The 20,828-nt window shown below is 43.1% G+C and overlaps 2 long non-coding RNA genes across 7 annotated transcripts in view; one reads left to right on the top strand and one right to left on the bottom strand.

The window, feature by feature from the left end:
• The window catches only part of LOC125987749 (uncharacterized), a 110,749-nt gene that overhangs the window by 78,145 nt on the left and 11,776 nt on the right, over positions 1-20,828 (top strand). For 2 of the 6 annotated variants that reach the window (XR_011086479.1, XR_011086482.1), the window contains one exon: positions 12,481-16,074. This is a non-coding gene — a long non-coding RNA (uncharacterized lncRNA). The remainder of the gene's footprint in view (positions 1-12,480; positions 16,075-20,828) is intronic. The other 4 variants (XR_011086483.1, XR_007488151.2, XR_011086481.1 and 1 more) reach the window with 4 other exon arrangements.
• On the bottom strand, positions 10,967-20,219 carry LOC125987748 (uncharacterized). The gene is made up of 2 exons (XR_007488149.2): positions 19,780-20,219; positions 10,967-12,710 (listed from the first exon to the last, which is right to left on the bottom strand). It is a non-coding gene; the product is annotated as an uncharacterized lncRNA (long non-coding RNA).

Raw genomic sequence — 20,828 nt, 5'->3', positions numbered from 1 at the left:
CACCCTAACTTTTTCTCTCGTCTGCATAACATTGAGGCTACAGATTGTGAAAAATGCAATTAGAGGGACCAAATTAAGTAGTAATGGAGGAGCAGGACTCCGTAACAGTGTTGCCCTGGCAACAAGAACTCACAACACCGCCTCTAGTAATTTTGCTACTTTATCTTCAAAATGCACAATTGAGCTTTAAACCAACCCTCTGTTTGCAGGAGCCAAGCGGGTAGGGTGGGGAGGGGTTGGGGGGGTGCAGTCAGGCAGGAGGGGGCGATGGATGGGGCTGCTTGCTCCGAGGTTTCTCTGTGTCTTGTGATATTGCCGTCCGTCAAATATTTATTCTGCAAACTGTCTAATGCGCCACGATGCGCTTCTGTGTGCGCATGAGGGCTGGATTTCAAAGACCCCCTCAAAGGGTGACGCACGTTCGGCGCGCTTTGATTGCGTGCTAGCCTCCAGTCGTAGCCGAGTGGAGGTGGCGGAGAGGAGGGAGGCGGCGCTCGGTAAACAGCCTTCAGTCGCGCGGCCTTGTTGACTAAAATGATAAAAGCGCTGCGAGTAGACGACATGAAGTGGATTTGCAGATTCCAAGAAATGGCATTAAAGGAGGCGCCATCGCACCTGCAGACTTTTTGGTGGATTTTACTGGGAAAGTTCACTTTGTGTTTGGATGTTTGACGGGGTTGGCGCTTCTCAGAAAAAAGTACGACTCAAAGCAGCTGACAAAGAAAGAACCGGTGGTGGGTCAGAGATCCCAGTAAACAGCAGCCCGACCATCAAAAGGGAACATGGCAACTGCTTGTATGGCACGAGGGCAGTAATACTTGACAAAAACAAAATTATCCACTTTTACTTCCTGTCATTTCTGGACTATAAACCGCACCTGAATATAAGCCGCACCAACTATAATTTGAGGAAAATCTTGTTTTGTTCACATATAAGCCGCATCGGACGACAAGCCGCAGGTGTTTTTAAAAAAAATGACCTTATTCCTTTTACCTGTATTGCCGAAACACATACTTTTTATTATTAATTATACATATATATTATATATAATTATATATTATATATATATTAATTATTAATATATATTATGTATAATATTATTTAAAAAATCATTAAAAATCTATGGATAATTATTCATTATTATTTATATATATATATATATATGTATTATGTATAATATTTTTAGAAATGATTAAAAATCCATGGATAAACCGCAGTGGACTATAAACCGCAGGGTTCAAAGCTAGTGCACAAAGTAGCGGTTTATAGTCTAGAAATTACGGTAATTCGTCCAAAAATGATTTCTTTCTTCAAGTAATTTATTTTGGTTGGTTGGTAGAGACAGGCAGAACAATTAAACGATCTTCCATGAGTTTATGGACACTTGCCTCCATAATGGATTATCATTATTACAGATTGGTCTCAAGAAAGGTTGGGAAACACCTTGCTGATTCCGTCATTACGTGACGACCGTCGCACGCCGTTCCTTTGCATTTTCGCAGCCCAGCTGTGTACATTCCGTGACGGATGACCAGATGCCCACGGCTTTCTAATTTGGACATTCGCATTCACACGCAGGTGTTGAGCAATCGACTGGATGACTGTAGCGGTGCCAAACAAGCGGAGGGCCCAGACACGTTGCTTGTGCACAATCGAAATAGATCAGAATCGACCCGGTGGATGCATTTCCAGAAAACAACTTTTTTGTCTTCTCCGAGAGCAGGTGAAGCTAAAGTAGCTTAGCAGCCAGATGTTTGAGACAGTAGATGGCTGACATCAACATTTGTTTTATTCTGATTATATTTAGGGGGGGGAGGGTGCTAAGCAGAACCAGACGTGGGAAAACACAATCACACCTACAGTGGTGTGATTGAACAGACGGAGGGATAGTTTGGGCAACGTCGCCGCTTGTTGCCGTGTTTGCTAAAAAATATGCCGCTCGCCACTGCGATGGGAAGCAAGGCGGAAGGATAAATCACGGTTCAATTGCTTTAGTCTCGGGATAAATGGTCAAGGTGTTTTGGACTTCCAGTGTGGAAATCAGTGTCAACATGAGAGCGAAGCATGCAAAAGCAGCAGACAGTCACGGTGGTCAGAGCCAAGATGTTCGGCCAGCCGTCCCGCAATCACTTGGTAAGTGTCGCTGATTAGACGAGAGAGAGCCCAGCACTGTATTGCGTTTGGACTCTTCCCAATTCAGGGCAGCGTGTTCCACCGTCACGCATTGAAATGTTTATTTTTATCTGGTGCAGGGGGTGTCAAAATCATTTTTGTAGTTGTAGTTTTCCTCGGAGGGACATTATGACTATGACAGTATTGTCTGCAAAACAAACTGACTCGTTTTGAAATCAGAGACTAGTGAAAACGGTATAGTTTGAAAAGATGAATGGTAATAAAAATTGTTAGTAATATTTTTAAAAAGTGACAACAATTTGTGATTTTAGTAATAACAAAAAAAATTTATGGAAAATTTGTCTTGGCGGGCCATATAAAATGACGTGGCGGGACGTATCTGGCCCCCAAGCCTTTAGTTTGACACCTATGATCTGGGTGATCATGAAATCTTTTAAAAATATTTCCCATCTTTCTCACATATGACATGAATGGGAGATGTTTTAAATTGTTTTCTTTTTTTTACAAAATTTTGGTATGATTCCAAATTTCTGATGTCTTCCGTAAGGCCAAATATTTCTAAGCAGTAGCATGAGATAATTGTTTATTTTATTGCGATTATTTTGCATTTCCAGAAGTTTCTGCAGCCCCCGCAGGTCTAATTCAGGCCAGCCGGAGAAGAGTGAGCCAAAATGCTAAGCGACTGCTGCTCATGCTTAAATTATTTTCTCACAGTGCCTGGAAAACTTGCAAAACAAACAAAATTAAGGGCGATTATTTTTTTTTTTTCTGGTCAGTTTTAACAATTTGGTTTGTGGCTTTTTATTTCTTTAACTGGACAGAACATTACAACAACAAGATGGAAACTTCAAGAATGCTGTCGGTTCCACCTTTGCGGCTTGAGTATGTCTATGGGAACGTTAGTCCGTTCATCCAAAAGAACATCTGTAAAGTCAAAGGTCACCGATGCTGGACGAGCGGCTGGTCTCCCATTCAATAATTAAAAGCCAAACTGATTAATTAATTAGGACTGTGTTTTGAACATCGTTGGTCCGATAGAAGACAATCGTGCGGACGGAAAAAGGGAGCATTGAAATAAAGTTTAGTCGAAAAATAACAAGCTGCAGTTTGCCGAGTGAGTTGCATGTGTGTTACCTGGCGAGCGTGTACGCGGCGCGGCGCGCCTCGCTTTGGCCAGAGGCTGCTAAATAATGGATGCGTTGGAGGGAGAGCAGGCAGTTTGAAATGTAAATGTGATGGATGGAGAGCAACGTGCCCAGGTACGCGTTGTTTGAGGCTGTCACTGGTCGACGGGACAGCTTATGCTTCCAGAATGTATCGGTGAGCAGATAAGAAGCGCTGAAAGTTTTCGGGGGGGTTTCTGAAGGTCCAGCAGTTAATTTTATGACCTAGATTACTTGGAAGATTTTTTTTTTTGAGGGGGGTCGCTGACTCCAACACCAAAAGGCGGTTAACAAGGCAGATTTAGCATTGCAGAAGCGACATGGTGCCTTTAGTGTGTGTGTGTGTGTGTGTGTGTGCGCATGTGTGTGTGTGTGTGTGTGCGCGTGTGTGTGTGTGTGTGTGTGTGTGTGTGTTGCCAGCAAGGCAGCAGAGGGCCAGGCTGTCTGAATCCCCCTGACAGCCACTTGTCACTCTCCCCCCTGACCATCTGGACCTCTGCCTTATCTCCCAATGCACAAACACACACACACACACAGTACAAGACAATTAGTCATACAAAAACTTTAAGACACACATTAAGATCATCGCAATTTGATTTTGAGCTGTTTTTTTCCGTCTCAGTAGGAGGAGTGTCAATGTGGCATCGCTACATAATAAAGATGGGACACGATCTCGTTCTGCGATATCTCACGGGATTAGAATGCGGCGAGATTTCCCGTCTTTGCACAGCACGAGATCTATTTTCCGTTTGACTTGCGGGCTCGCCACACCGAGCGCTCCTGATGTTCTAAACTTTGGCCAGCTCAACTCAAAAGCCGCTGCAAGAGATTCTGACTTAGCATAACTTGCTGAACTGTCTTACTAGGTTAAAAACAGAATCCGTGTTGAGCCTTATACTAGTTTTCAACGTCAACAAGCATCTGGACCAGATTTAGTTTGATGCCACACGTCTCTATGGAGTCAAACCGGGTCACATGTGGCCACCCAACTGTCCTGTTAGCATTTATGTACAAACGCGGATTTGACAGAAGATCTCCCTTGGAGTGAAATGACTTGTCTCTGGCCCCGCTTTGGTGTTTTAACAGCACACGTGTGTGTGAAGCCATTGATGGCCGAGGAACAGAGCGGGATTGTGACAGCCAGAGCGAGTGTGTCCTATCTGTCATATTCAAAAGCGTTGAACGGATAAAGTCTACGGACAGCCCAGTAAGAAAATTCTTACTTCAGGTAGAATTTTTTTTTTGTCTCTCTCCCAAAGTGACTTTTGAAATGAGAGTAGAACGAAGGATGAGACTTTGAGGCCCATGTGGTCCTCGACGGGGGTTCGGTGGGATATATCGGATGCGGAGAAGAAGTGTGTGGCAGTGTGCGCAAAAGAGCAAAAAATGTCAGAGCAGAAGGGGAGCGAGAGCGTGTGCCATCCGGGAAAAAGAGCAAGCGTGTGTGAGGGACAGCTCGTCCTTCAGGCTCACCACAGCCCCCCTCGGGGTCCGACTTCTCGGCACAAGCTGCGCCGTTTTACTGGTCCCGGCTGACGGCCGTGAAATGGAAAGAAATTTACTGCCGGGGAGCTCATGACTTGGCAGCCGGGCGAGCGCTGCCGTCCTTGGTTTACCGCGAACCACCTTTACCGTCTCCCTGGTTCCCGCCCACGGCTCGTCCCCGTTGTGCCACTTTGTCTCGACCTCCAATCATCTATCGTTGGCTTAATTAGAGAGAGAACACAACTTTAAAATGTAATTTCATATTCGTGGAAGCAAAGTTAGCTCGCACAACAAAGCAAGATTTGCTGAGTTGTTTGATATTGGTGGCTTAGTCCAAGGGGGCAAGGTTGTCTTGAAATTTTGAACCCGTTTTGTGTCATCTGGCATCATCGGTGGTCAGGTAAAAAAAAAAATGGGGGCGTGGTCTTCAAGCAGCAGTGAGTCTGTGCCTTGCTTGTCTATACCTCAGATGTTTCCGCCTGACCTTCTGCCTCCTCTTTTGTTTCATCCGTCCATCAGAGTGGAGCTGGTGAGAGTGGGGCGAGATGCAGAGGCGAGGATGAGGCGGGCGGGGCGGGCGGGGGCTGGCGGCGTCCTGTCAAGAAAGGAGTGAAAAGTGTGTTTGTGTGTACAGCTGAGGGAGGCGTCGATATGATGAGGCTTCAGTCTTGTCGGGATGGATTAGCCGGCTGACTTTGAGGGGTTTGTTCTCTCGGCTTTGAGCACACAGCCAACTGGCTTTACTCTCCCTCCTCAACCTAACGGAAAGCCCCACCCCCCCGCCCCCTCCCCTGTTCTCCTCCCCACCATATCTTTCTCAAAATCTCTGTGTTGATCTGCTGTGGTGGGATAACACAAATCTCAGCCGCATCTGACTCGTCATCCTCAACACCTGCCTTGAAAAATCCTCCCTGGAAATATTAGACTGATATGATCTAAGCTCGGCTTTTAAATATTTGATTGGCCTCTTGTTTATTTTAAAGAAAGTGTTGACATTGTTTTTGGAATTGCTAAATGACACTCAGTTTAACCCCGACATAATCCTTGACTCTTCTATCCTCCAAGGTTATAGCATTAGCGCATTAGCGCCACACCCGCACAATCAAAAAAATGTATATATATATATATATATATATATATATATATATATATATATATATTATATAAAAAAATTAATTAAAATTTAAAAAAAATTAAATTAAAAATTATATAATTTTATTTTATATATTATATAAAAAAAAAATCCTGCCCCCCTGTCTTGTTGCTTTGCTTCCCAGCATTCACATAATTTCAATTCTACATTAACCATAAGTAATTACCGATGTTGATCATTTAGGGCAGCTGTGGCATAAATATTGTCTAATGGTCTAATAAATTTGTTAAGCATACGGTTTGTATGTCATCACGCTGATGTACGATTATTAATGCAAATCTACATTTGGAGCGTGACCATGTGCGCCTGCTTGTTTTGTTTTCCGAATATCTCGTTGCGCCTTGTTCGGTCCCGGGTTGGCTCGGCCCTCCCCCGCCGACCCGTCTCATGGCGTGTGATTGATGTCACGGGGTAGCATTAGCACTGGAAGGGGAGGCGGAGTCATGTACACCAACGACTGATTACCCCGCTGATGACTTCCGTAAAGATGGCTCCCTCGCAGCCAATAAGGAAGATTCCTACTTAAATATAAATCAGCGTCAATTATCCATGAGTGACACTTTCTTTACTTCCAATGGAGATGAAGCGTTTATCCTCTGCCACTTAAGTTTATTCTTGTATTTCTAAGCAGACACACTGCACATAGTCTGGTCCGACGTCACACTCGCAGAAAGGCGGTTAGCGACGTCGTCAAAGATGAGCTCTCCAAAGTTATCCGCATCCCCGACTGCTCACGTCCCGTGGCTCTGTTCCATGAAAGAGACGTTCCGCTCTCTCATTACTCCCATGCGGCTTCCCGACTGACTGCTCAGCTCTCCCGTCGGCTGAAAGGAAGCCAGACGACTATGCCCGTTCGACTCCTGTGAATTTGGAGCTTTCCAGTTCAAATCTGATTGTTCTCTTTGGCTGAAAGCAAATTGATTGGTTGGTTTCTATGTGCTGGATTTGAATTCCGGATGAGTGCATCTCATGGTTGTCTCATTTCTGAGTGCCTTTGAGCAGGCGCCCCCCCGCTGACTCGGCGGGGTGCGCACCGTCCCCGCACAGAGGGCCGTCCACCTAAAACGCCATTTTCAACAGCGTGTTTGAAGACAGAGCATTGAAGTGCTAACTCGCACTCGCTCCCAATTTAGTGGCGAGACACTGCTGGAGTTTTTCCTCCCCCCTGTTGAAAAGAATATTGACCCGATGGAGCTCATGGAGACAACATTGGTGTCAATGAAGTCGGTCTTCAAAGGCCTCAAGATGGAGGAGATGTGAGTTTTAAAATAACCCAGGTAGGAGTGATATTCTTGAAACCGTGTCTTAGCAGAGAAATGCTAACTCGGCGACAAGCTCGTAAGTTCATGTGTGATTAAGCACGAAGCAGCCATTACGTGAATTTTTGTGAGATGTTACGAATGACTTGACTCTTAAGGCCCGTAGAAAATACATTTTTTATTTGGTGGATGGATATGGAAGAGCCCAAAGTCCTTGCAGATAAACAAACAGTATTTCTGAGCAGAGCTAGCTAATTAGCTAAATTAGCTAACCCAAAATGTGGGTTGAGTGAGCTTCCATGTTTATATTTTCACCTGATATTTGTGGTATACAAATCAGAGGCAGTTTTCGCCCTCAGAGGAACTCGGCATCATCGGAGCTGGCTGTAGCTGCAGGCGAAAACAACGAAGCTTTTAAACGCGTGCTGTCAAAGAAGAAACGCCTTCAGTCTGCTCTCGCTCCTTGAAACGCTCGCTTCCTGTCTTTGTTGCCTCCCGTCGTACGTAAATCCGGAGCGTTGCGAAGATGCCAGGGAACTCTCGCCGCCTGCTTGCCGGGTATCAGGCGCACGGGGATCCTCAGAAGCAGGCATTAGCAGGTAACGCAACCTCTGCCGACAGCATGCGTGTGCACTTAAGACAATTACGGCACACGCGTGTTTTCATGTGATAGGGACAAAGACGCAAAAAAAAAAAATGTTGCATTTTCTAAGCTTCCATCTGGCAACTTTAGCACTCTTGAGTGTTTTAAACCTTTCAGGTTTATTTACCGGGCCTCGTAATGGTACAAAGCCAGGCACCGTACACACACACACACACACACCTTGACTGGCCACTGGATACTCTGCTGCTTCTTTTAAAAATGGAAAACTCAGTTCATTAAAACACACAAAACAACTATACTTTTTAGCACCTTTAGATTGAGCTAACAAATGTATTTATGCTTGAACAGCAGCATATTTAATCATTTTTGACCTTTCTAAGTGATATTACAATTCAGCAAATGGACTTCCCTTGCATGCAGACAGCGAATCAGTGAGTCTGTATGCTTGTATGTTGTTGCCCCCTCGCCCCCTCCCAAGCGGAGACAGCAGTCCATCTCACAGCACAGATTGGCCCTGACAGCAGCGTTATTTCAAGTTGGGACTTTGAGCTAAATTGGAGTGAGCATTACCACCTGTGCTCGCTCACGCTGCCGCTTTGCAGAGAAAAGCGAGGTGCGGAGAGCGGCTGGTGTACAGCGAGGAGGGCGGAGCTCTGAGCAGTCCCTTGCTGCACCTTCACTTCCTGCCTCCAAACCGCTCTGTTTCCTCTTATCAGTCGGCTGTAAATAAAGGGCAGGCTCGATTATTTTTGAAGAAAGACCCACTTTCTTCTTCTACACCTCCAAAGTGGTGATCGACTGTGTGAGTTTGTTCGATGGCCTTTTTTTACAAGTACAGTTTCGACACTGGTCGTTCCAAGAACTGTCACAAATGAACAGTCAAAATGTCCCTCCGAGTCAGAATTAACACTTTGTTGCTGGCTTGTGACAACAAGGCGGGAGAAAGCTTCTACTCGAGTCCATTGAGCACCAACCCCCGCCCGCCCGCCCACCACCCGACCGATCGTCATCATGAGCAGGAAAGAGTCGGCAGCACGTAGTGACGAGGGTGGTGAAGCAGCATCGGGTCAGTCGCGGGGTCGCCACACTTACTGCACAGCCGAGCTCATTTCCAGCACTGTAGCGAGGGCTCCCCCCCAGGAGAAGAGCAGCCTGTGAAACGGCTCATTCGCTCTCTGATCACAGCCCTGCACACACACACACACACACACATTCCAGGCTGTTTTCAAACCCCCCCCCCCCCCCCATCCTCGGTGTCATGAAATATTTCCTCGGCTCTGACAGCTCATACTGTGTTCAGACTTGCCCGATTTCTTCCTAAGTAAATAAAATAAAAATAAATTAATTAAATAAAAATAGAAAAAAATAGAAATAAATAAATTAAATAAAATAAATTTAAAGCTGCCACTATCTTGCCTGCCCTCCAATGGTAAACTTGTCTGCGATAGACTTGCCCTCCGCCGATCAATACCATCACACGCCACAGCGCTTTACTCACACTCGGCGGTGGCGCCGAGGGACAGCAAGCGGGTGGCAGGTCAATGGCGGCATCCTATCGGGTCAAAGCGGTGGAGCTCCGTGTTAACAGTGTCAGCGCTCCCAGGTGACTGGCGCACCCTCCTAACGACCAGCCAATCAATAGCCTGCTGCCCTTGATACTGACCAATCAAAGTGACACGTTGATCCCAAACATCAACAAACTCAATAAGACCACATTAACACACAGCATGTTTTTTTCCCCTTTATTTCCCGACATATTTTCATATTCTCTGCAGCCAAAACTAGTTTTTCTCAGTTTTATTTCAATAACAGTTTACAACACAGGTGTCAAACTCAAGGCCCGGGGGCCAGGTACGGCCCGCCACATTATTTTATGTGGCCCGCGAAGATAAATTGTGCATCAAATTCGTGTGTCATTACTAGAATTACAAATTGTCTTTTAATAATATCTTTTTTTATATATATATTTGACCAGTTTTTACTGGTCTGATTTGAAAATGAGTTATTTGTCAGTTTGTTTTGTAGCTTTTACTGTATATAATATTATTTCAATATTTGACTAGTTTTTACTCGTCTGATTTGAAAATTTGTTATTTGTCAGTTTGTTTTGTAGCTTTTACTGTATATAATATGAAGTACTCATACTTTTATTTTTGTTGACAGTCATAATGGCCCTCCGACAAAAGCTATGACTACAATGCGGCCCGCGAAAAAAATGAGTTTGACTTAAAACTTTCCTGCCCTGATGAACTTCTGGTAATTTGCTAGTGCTGATGGATCTCCCAGTTATCTGGCTAGTAGGTTTCTTTTATTTGACAGACTACATTTTTCTGGAGCTGGAGTCACCTGTAACCTGCAAGTGAACTTGGTTTCCCCTTTTGAGATATTTTTATCTGCTCCGCCTCCTCGGGGTTTCTCTTTTTGTCAGTTCCCTTCATCTCCATTCTTGTCACTTTTTGTGTGTTTCTATCAAGCAAACCAAATGTTATTTATGATTAAGCAAAGGCTGCTGCTCCCCCCCCCCCCCCTTCCTTTTTCTAATGCTGCATCACGAGTTCTGGGATGGGACCGGAAAAATAGCGGATGAATGGCGGCGCGGGCTCGCATGGCGATGGCGGCGGTGGCGACACTGGCGCTTCAGTCTTCTGTGTCTGTCGCCGCCTCGCTCCGTCCCTCCAAATGCGTCCCTCAAAGGGACGTTTATCAAGCGGACGTGCATCCTCGTCCGACGTGACCCTCGGTGACACTTGAAGGGCCTCAATGAATTTTTTTTTTTTCAATATGCTAAGTCATGTTCCAATTTTTAATACGTTTTAGTAAGTAAGTTCATAAGAGACATATTTCAGAAATCTTTGCGACATCGTTATTTTTTCCAAGTGCGTTAAATTAATTAAAAACTGTATTGACTATTTAGGAACAAAATCTTCCATACATATATTTTTTTAAATGATTTTATTGTTGATTCACAGGGTGCTAGCTTATGAAGAAAAGTGTACATGACAGCAGTTATGACTTACCCATTTTCCAAACCATTTGTCATCGCACAGCACTGAATGTAAACAACATACAAAAATAACATGTCAGCATTTTCCGGCGAAAACCTCCTACATCCAAATCTGATTAATTACTTTTTCATTTGAATGACACAACAAACAGAGAAAAAAAAAAATCATCTGGTGCACTGACTTTATTGAAAACGTGTTCATTTACATTTCAGAAGGCACACGTACATTGAGGTTCAAATATGCAGTACATAAAAACAAATATATTTTGGCTTCTCAGCATGATTAGTGTCTGACTAGCCATTTTTTTTTTTATTTGGTTTGGTGACAGAGCCAAGAGGTGAGAAGAGTTTTGAGACATGAGTGGGTAAAAAAAAATGTTATCTCCATCCCTAAGCTACGCTGACAAAAATGTCTTTAGGTGGTGAGGATTACGGATTAATCTATAATGACTAGTGAAGGAAGAGAGAATCACAGCAAAAGCAAAACTTCCCCACCATCTCACATTCCCTCTAATATTCCCCTCTTGATATCGTTTAGAGCCGTACTGGCAACAGGTAATTAATTTCTCCCACGCCGCCCCCCCCCCACACACTTCATTAAATAACCCAAACGTAAATAAAAGTGGATTTTTTTTTTCTCCATTTTATCCACTTTAGTCGCCTTCACCCAAAGCCACCATTCCTTCATAATCTGTTTATCCGTTAGCGTCGCATTACATTTGCAAAGAAGCTGTGGGGACTGAATGGGGTGAGGCGGGGGAGGGAGGTAGGGGAGGGGGGGGGCTTATTGGTGGTGGGGGTGAGGAAACATGTCAGCGTGTGCTGCCATCTTGTATGGAGCGGCTCCAGTGTGATTAGCCGTCTCATATTTGGCGCACACTTGTCAAATCCTTTGATCTGAACCATCTCGGTAATCACTTCTAAAAGTCTTGCTGAGAGCTTCACTTTCACACACACACACACACACACACACTTTTTCTGTTCCATCGAGACAGTGTCACATTTCTATGTTTCAAATTGTTGACTCGCTAGTGAGAGCGTGACGCTCCCTTAACACTTACAACAATGAATTTATGAATTACACACAGGACATTTGAGTGATTTATGACTTTTTTTTTCTTTTAGAGTTGGTTGAATTTTTACAGAAAAGAGAATTATCAAACTGGTTTTGTTGATTTTTGATGGTTTGAAAAGTCTTTATCGCTAAATTATGATTCATCTTTTGCCTTTCGTGCCAAATGTTAAATGCCGATTGATTGGTTGATTGGTAGATTGATTGCTAGCTAAATACACATCGAGCTAATGCTAACCTGCGCTTTACTCTCACCTTGTAAGTCTGACTTTCGTTTGTTTATACTTTCCTTTTGAAAGTGTGCGTGTGTACTGTACATGTGATTCCATTTCTCTCTCTCTTTCTCTCTCTCTCTCTCTCCATCTCTCCATCCTGGAAGGAGAAGGTGGCAGGAAGGTGACAGGGTGTAAAAGAAGAACCACCGCCGCCACCACCTTTCCTCCTCCTATCTTTGCGCTCCAACAATAGCATTTGCATATTTTTTTATACTCTCTCTCTCTCTCTCTCTCTCTCTCTCTCTCTCTCTCTCTCTCTCTCTCTCTCTCTCTCTCTCTCTCTCTCTCTCTCTCTCTCTCTCTCTCTCTCTCTCTCTCTCTCTCTCTCAAAGAAAACAGCCCGAAGCAGCAGTCAGCGTGAGGAGGGAAGCGGATGCCGGGGAGACGGCGCGTCCGCTTTCACTTGGGGTCGGAGTGAGGAGATGGTTTGCACTCCCGCACACACACAAACACACACTTGGGCCCTTACCTCCAGAAGTCGCTCGGTATTGGGGAGGGGTGAGCAAAGTTTAGTGTGTGTGTGGATGTGGAGGAGAAGAGGGCGGGTGCTGAGGTGGCTCTCCTGGAAGAGGAAGAGACAAAGACATATTAGAGTCCCCACGCTAGTCAAATTGCAAGAGGAAGTCGTTTTGGCGTTACTGAACGACGCTCGTTAAAACCAGCAGACATCTCGAAAGCTATCGTTTTGCCGCTTATCCATATTAGCGACTAATATCCTCGCTAGGGTCAGAAAATTGAAGCCACACAAATAAATGAACATTCATATTTGCTCAAAACCGTTTTAGCAGTGTTAGTTAACCTCTTCGAGAATAAAGAAGCACTTTTTTGTGCTAATGGATGCTAGCATTAGCTATAGCATGGGCCACTCATGAAAATCTAACAAAAAAATCAGTTTTTTATTGCTGTAATATGTACAAAATAGAGGGAACTTTACAAAACTGAATATCACATGATGACTTTGATATCCATACATGGAGGAAACATTTTTTTTTGTTAGCTTGGGACCCAAAGTGCGCTAATAAGATGGCTGAAGAAATATGTGGATCCGTTTATTTATTGTGTTTGTGTGTGACAATTATTGGGTCAGTTTATCAAATCTATTCCTCCGACTGAACCGGACGAGATATGAACGACATACTATAGCTATTCAAAATGAATATTAGCTAGCTGAAAGGGCTACATGAAGTCAGCATTTTACAGAATTTGATTTACTCTAGACATGGCTACCATCTTTTCGTAAATGAATCAAACAATTCCAAATATTCCCGCACAAAACGTCAACACAAATGACGACACCGGAACATATCAACAGCTGGAAACAAATGTAATGGCCTTGTTTGAGTGACAGATGATTGCTTGCGTGACTAACTGTAGGATCCACACTCTCCCACGCATCCGTCCTTATTTGCGTACGAGATTGGAACATGAGTTGATGATGACTCGCGGTACATTGCGACGTTACGTAACAGGAGGAAAGATGGCGGGGGGGGGAAGATCTACACAATCTTAATCCAATAGGTGCTCGGCAAACAGGTACCAAAAATCTGCTTGGCTAAGCTCTGCGTAGGGAGAGAGGCAGGCTTCATTTTACATAATATTGAATTATCTCCGCTTGTCTCACAAAGGATTGCGTATATGATTCCGAAGCAACAATGGCGAAATAATTGAACTCCTATTTTTACATAAACAGGAGCAGCATGTTTACGAGCAAAAATGAATCATCTGGTGCTGTTCTGCAAAAGTCGCCTGTGACGTTTACCTTTCAGGTGCTGTGACACATTTAAACTATTTATATCGAAAAAAAAAAAAATCTTCAGTCCTCAGCACAGATGTAACATGATCCAGATTGGCAGGCACCTCTCGCCAAAACAGTCTCAACACGCGCACATTTACAGCATGTTCGCACACAGTCATCATGGCATCATGAAAAAAAAAATAAAAGCTAAACACACAGAGGGAGATTTGACTTGACAGTCCACGCTGAGGCAATTCTTTGACATGCTTGAACAACAAAGTTCTATTGTGCCATTGCAGGCCTGCAGAATTCTTACTTCGACAAACCCAAGCGACTCACTCCCGTAGTGTCCGTCCATCCTGTGACGCCGTTTTCACCGAGGCTCGTTGGTGAGTCATTTGTTTGCTCCGAGAAACGACCCCCCCCCCCCTCCCCTCAATGGCGCTTTTGTGCCGCTGCTGGCTGCAACGCTTACAGGCTTGGACTAAAACATGGCCAGGGGAGGAGACGGGGAAACGGGCCACTTGAAGTTCTGCTGCAGTTTTTGCATCAGGGGAGCCAGTAGGTTAAGTTAACAAAGATATATTTTCACTTATTTAACTCTCCATTGTAACGTGCAAGACTGAATTCATTTTCTAATTTGAAAAACAGCTACGGGCTAATTCAACAGCTTTGGCCCACATTGTCCTTCAGAATTCCTTAAAGGGGACGGTCTATCACGGAGGGCTGCAACATTCTAGAAACTTTCAATGGGAATTAATGTAAATATAAGATGTGGATCAGTTCTACGTAAAAATGATTTATGTAGTATCAGTTTTAAGGAAAATAAATGTGAAAATGAGGCTCAGCTAACATGCTGGATTTTAAACTGCACAAAATATTTTAGGGTGAATTCGTTTATCAATATGTGATCATTTAAAAACATCTAAAAATATATATCAACCTTGGTAACTCACTATTAACTTGTATATTGTCGTTTTTAAGAGATGTGTTTGACTCATAATAGAAGCTAAGGTTTATGGTATCAGTTTTTTTGTCCCTTCATAATGTTAGCAAAGCTATGGCACCAAGTTGTTTTGATATCATAAAGGTCGCGCAAATACAAGCTAACGCTTGATTACCTTATTTGCTATGAAGCAATTTCTCAAAATACATATTGTATATCATTGATGATATTTTTGCTCCAATTTCTCCTTAGTTCACTGGTGGAGGGTTCCAGGTTGAGTCATTTAGCAGAAGATGTATGTAAAGCCATTTCCCAGCAAATGGGCCCAACTGCACGGCAACGGCGTGAGGTGCCATAAGCGTCCGGCGTGCATAATGCCCACATGAATCAAGGCTCCCCTCCGCTGTTTGAACGTGACCGCACAATAGCTGCTGTCGCTGCAGATCGTCGGCGCTAGCTTGCCTTTCACACTGACGCCCTTTTCCACTTTTAAGTCGCATAAAGCTCAACGTATCCTGCTTCAGCCGCTTGCTAGCAAGAGTGTTAGCAGCTCGTCTTAAGCTAGCAAGGTTGCTTCCATCATGGATACCAACAACACAAAGCAAAAATGACTAGCATATTGTTATATTTGCATTATTTGTACAATAATGGGCAGAATTTTTTTGGTGGTGTTTATTGCGTGAGACGCAGCAGCCTGCTTGTAAACTTTTCAAGAATTATAAGCCGTAGCGCTCCTGACCGAACAGTAATTACTGCACGAATAAAACAAATATCGTCATGCTTTTTACCTCCCCTGCCATCATGAAAAGGGGAAAAAACAAATTGATTTTATTATAAAGTCATTTTCCTTCTAATTTCAGTAGTTTTGTATCATTTTGAACCAAAATCGCTGGATTTTTATAGTTATTTTAAAACCACGAGAACAAGATGAACAAAACGGCTTTGAAAAGAGACCTTACGAAAATAAGGTTCTCCATTCTTACGGCAGGGGGTGCTAGTGATCCCGGGATGCGTCATGCTCCTACCTGTAGAATAAGAGATCTCTAGTTCAAATTTAAAGTGAACAACTGAGGAGCAGTCGTCCATTTATTTTGTTTTACATTCCTTTTTTTTTTTAAATCTTTTTTTTCGTTTTTACTTTTCGTTTATCAATGGAGGATTACATATCCAAACGATTTTCAACTATGGATTTCCGATCGAAGCAGGAGGTCATCAGTAAAGGACGACCAACTCCGGAGTTAAAAGGTTTGATTCGGACAACGGGATTTTCAGAACGGAGTGGCGCGCACGATCGAAAACAAGTTTTTGATTCCATGTGCTGTATTGAGTGTTTTTACGTGTGAAGACTGCTGATATGAGAATTTAATTAAATTAAATTAAATCATGAATAAGCAGCGATCCCCAACCTTTTTTGTGACACGGTTAGGTGTCGGACGAATTTTACCGGGGGGCGGCGTGACGTCACTGTGCAGGTGTATATATTGTGTTTTGTGGGTTATGCTGAGCTGAAACTTGGAGAAGTTTTTTGTTTGTTGTTTTGGGCTTGTGACCCAGGCGGCCGATAGTGTCAGACAACTTATTTGTGCACGTCCACATCCGCACTCGCCGTCTACCGCGTAGTCTTGTTGTTGCTTTTTTCTGCACCTGAGCTCCCGCTTCCATCCAATTATGTTGTTTGTCTTCTCCCGGGCCTCAATACCTCTATCTGGGCTCTTGCCTGCCTGCCTGCACTTGCTACACCAACTTAGACAGAACTAGATCCATTAAGTTGGTGAAATGAGGAAAAAAAAAAAAAAACATACAACAACAAAGTGTGCGCGAGGTTTACCCTGGGTGCCGACTCCTCTGTTATCCAATTTTACTGGGATTTGGAGTGATTTGCGCCTAGCTCCCCAAGGGAAATAAATACTTTGATTAATGTAATCCTGCAAGGGGAGGTGCCACAAACGGTCGGACTACATCCTCAGGGACTGACGCTGTTTAACAAACAAAAACAAAAAAGCTGCCACCATCACCATACATATAGAGACAAATAAGCAGTGTAGATTTCCTGCGGGCTTAGTTTATTTATTAAATATGTTGCTTGATAACCAAATATAAATCTTGATTAGCAATTGTAATACAAGGCAAATGAATAGAAAATGACCATTGTGTCCATTTACTGATTTGCATTCACAACAAACACTGATTTGTTTCCATCAAGGGCTTCAGGTGTGTTCGTGTGTGCGTGTGTGTGTGTGCGCGCGTGTGTGTGTGTACACAAAAGCTACACTGAGTTTACAGCCTTTAATTGAAACACACACACAGACTTGGAAAGCTTCTTTTTCGGCCATCTGTCTCTTGTCACTCAACTTGACTTCTATTTTAGTCCCTTAAATGCTTTTAATTTATTTACCATGGATATTATTTTTTTTAAGTAATTTTATAAATATTTAAACAAAATCAAGCTATATTTGTTTGACGACAATACATATCTTATCAGTGGATTAAATGCAGTTATATAATTATATGTGTATAATAAAAATGCACCTACTGGGGGTGTGCATGCTTATTGGTTTTCATTTTAAAATCAATATATTGGTGAAGTGCAAACAAACATTTTAGCCTATCACTAACAAGCATGCAAGATGGAATGAGAGGTGTTTATAGCTCTTTAGTATTATTTATTAGTAGAATATCAATAATGGTTGAGCTAGAAAGAGGGGAATCATAATGGTGTCTGAAATTGAAGACATGTTTAATGCTTGCTCTGATATTGTGCTTAGGTCATTTAATTAACGGCATAGTGGCCACATTATCGTTTAAGTGCTCCAAGTTGAATTCAGCTGTAAATCAGCGTTTGGCCTGACGTGAGACACACTCACTGTATGTCGTTCCACATTGGGGGTGGGGGGGGGTGTTAAATTATGCAGCCCATAGGCAACATAAGTGGGCCATAATTAAAATGGCGGGAATTGCATCCATTCAATTTGAATATTGTAACCAGGGGTGCAATGGATGCACCTTTTGAAGTGGGAATAAATCTCTCTATTGTGCATTCATGGCAGAAATGAGCATAAGGAAAAGTTTTTAGGGGAGAAGAGCAATTTCTTATTGTGACGAAAATATTTTTTTATGATGTTTTATGTCTTACTATTCCTTATATTGTCAATTGCCCTGAAATATTGGTTCGCATGTGTTATCCTGGTGAGGGGGGGTATACCTAATTAATCAATTTTAAAAACTGTTGGCAGTAGAACGAGGCTATAACAGGCTGTGTGCATGGTTGCAATGCCCAAAGTTGTTGCGCTAATGCTGCAAGAGCATGCTGCAGCAAAGTGGCCGCTGGTGCGTGGACAGAAATTGAGACTCACTAATTTGCCGGATGATTCATGAGACCTGCCCGGGCCCCGCTTGCCACTCATTCTTAAAGTCAACGCTTACATATGTTTGAACAAAGAGCTGTTGGCAGATGGTTGGCATGATTGTGCAATGCCTAATTACTAAATATTTCCATATCAGCTGTCATTGATTTTTATATATATATATATATATATATATATATATATATATATATATATATATATATATATATATATATATATATATATATATATATATATATCTCAATTGTTCGAGCGCAAGACCTATTTTTTATTCAGCACAAGTCGCGACTCAGAAAAAAATGCAGCATCATGATTTGTATGTATTGGTGTTTGAGGAAAGTAATATTATTCAAATGCATGTAAAACTCTGTCGCCAAGCAAGCTGTTAAAAGAAGCTGTCAATAATCAACAGTTCATTTCAAAATTGTTCGTTTCATCAAGAAACTGCAACGTTTAAATAATTTATGACTGCTAGCGTTTGGCACAGTGACGTAGCACGAGTCAGCGCGACACCTGGCGGTAAATATTAATTATTTATTTTTTTAATATTTCTATTTTGGATACAGCACAGCCAGTGTGTATTTTTTTTTTTGTATGCGTGCACAAATGACCCTATGTGCTGCATCTCATTGTCAAAACATTGTTTGTGTAAATACTGACACTTTGAAAATCTTCTTTGCCTTAAGTATTTTTAAACAACCCAAAAAGCTCCATTTCTAACCCCACTGTAAAATGGCAATTTTAAATAATTTGAATAAGATCAGACAACTAGCAATACAGTCTCTAGGTTGTGAAGCGTATTTCAAATAATTCCTTCAACATTTAACGGTACAAATCATAATTTGATTCCCCCCCCCCCCCCCCCTCTCAGCCGAAGGGAGCTTTCTGCGAACCCGTTACTCGTGCACAATTCAAGCTACGTGAGGACACCGAGACATTTTTCTTCTCGACTCCAGTGCACAAACATACAGCTTAATGCGACCAGTGTTCCCCTTTTTATTGGGGCTCACCATGACGACCGCGCGCACGGCTCAGAAATGCGCTGCTGCATCAATGGAGCGAGAGGAAGAGGAGTTAACCCGCGTGAGAAGGAAGACACAAGACTTCTCCTCACAAAGTATCCACGCAGGCATCGAAATATCTTAGGCTACATTTAAAGATCATCTAATCGCAAACAATCGCCACCAAATTGAAAAAAAAAATCCGATCAACTGTAAACAAACTTCATCCATTTACGTGAAACACCGCACTTGCCTCTTCGCTCCCCTTGCGCAAGATTCCTCCCAGCCAGGCTCTCTCTCTCTTCCCCCTGCTTAAAATGTGATTGATGGCCCAAAGCTTGCATGCTCCGCTCCGGGTTCGGCATAAAACTGTATATCCAACTGCCTGTTTGTATAAAAGCTGAAGCGCAAAAGCGATTGATTTTTTTTTTTCTTTTACGCACTTGGATTCAAGAAAGTCCCTTTTTTTCAACGTGACCAAATGTATGTTGCCGATTAACATTGCACATCTGGGACAGGACGAGATCTTAAATGTTTCCACGCGCGGAAAAAGCACATATATCCGTTTACATGCCGGGGCTTACCTCCTGTCCAGGAAAATGGACTATAGGTTGTCGACTTGTAGAAATGCTTATCTCCTTTTCCCTGCATGTGACTGGCTGCTGCTCCCTAAGATTTTCTTTCCTCTGCCTCAACTGAGCACCAGCTCTCCTCTGCTCCCGCTATTATTTTCGCTAAAATATATGAAAATTTATGCAAATGAAAATCAGCACTAACTGTTCGTCTCTTGTTATACTTGGGGATGATTTTTTTTTCCCCCTCTCTCCCCTGCCTTTTTTTTATGCATAATAAAACCGAGTCCCCCAGCAGGGAAACTTAGGGGAGCCTTTTATAATAAACAAATAAATAAACACATCATATATCAGACAGCGGCCCTTTGACTGCCCTCGACGCACTTTAAAGGCGTCGTGTGCATAGAACATCAGTAATTTGGACCGAAATCCGAACTGTATATTAATGAATCGTGCTGGGCCCCCATGGCTCTGCCCCCCAAGTCTGCCTATTCAATGTAAACAAATGCACAAGGCGCAATCCGTTATTGAGCCCGGTCCAAATTAAATCTACTGGGATCAGGGAGGAGGGGGGCGCTGGCTCTCTGGCACGGACTACATAGGGCCTTATATTTGCCCCTTAAATCCCTTTAGCGTCTCTTGTTGCGTCATCTTTGATTCGGTGCGCTTTGGAGCGAACGTTCGGGGTTAATGCGCGACATGTCTCACAAATCCGGGTGGCTTGTGTGCGGGTGGACCTTCCCTGGCAGGTGGGCAAACTGGGCACAGTGGGATGCAGACACCCAGCTCGTCGGGTTCTTTGAGTCAATCGGGGTGTCGTTTGAGAAGGTGTGGCTGTGTCGCACCGTGAAAGAAGGTGTGTCCAAACTGCGGCCTGGGGGCGGGTTTTGGACCGGTGGCCGTTTTTAGCGGCCCTTGGTAAATAACAAAAATATTCCGATTTGCAAATAAAATACCAATAATATTATTGCATAAAAATGATAACCTTGAATTTCTGCTTCAAGTCTGATTTGTGAATAATGATCCTCAACTGCTTTAAAACTATTTACTTTATAAATTAG

This window comes from Syngnathus scovelli, chromosome 2, assembly GCF_024217435.2.
Source record: "Syngnathus scovelli strain Florida chromosome 2, RoL_Ssco_1.2, whole genome shotgun sequence".
Lineage (NCBI taxonomy): Eukaryota > Metazoa > Chordata > Actinopteri > Syngnathiformes > Syngnathidae > Syngnathus > Syngnathus scovelli.
The sequence above is the reverse complement of the archived record's forward strand: the minus strand, read 5'-3'. Positions and strand labels throughout refer to the sequence as shown.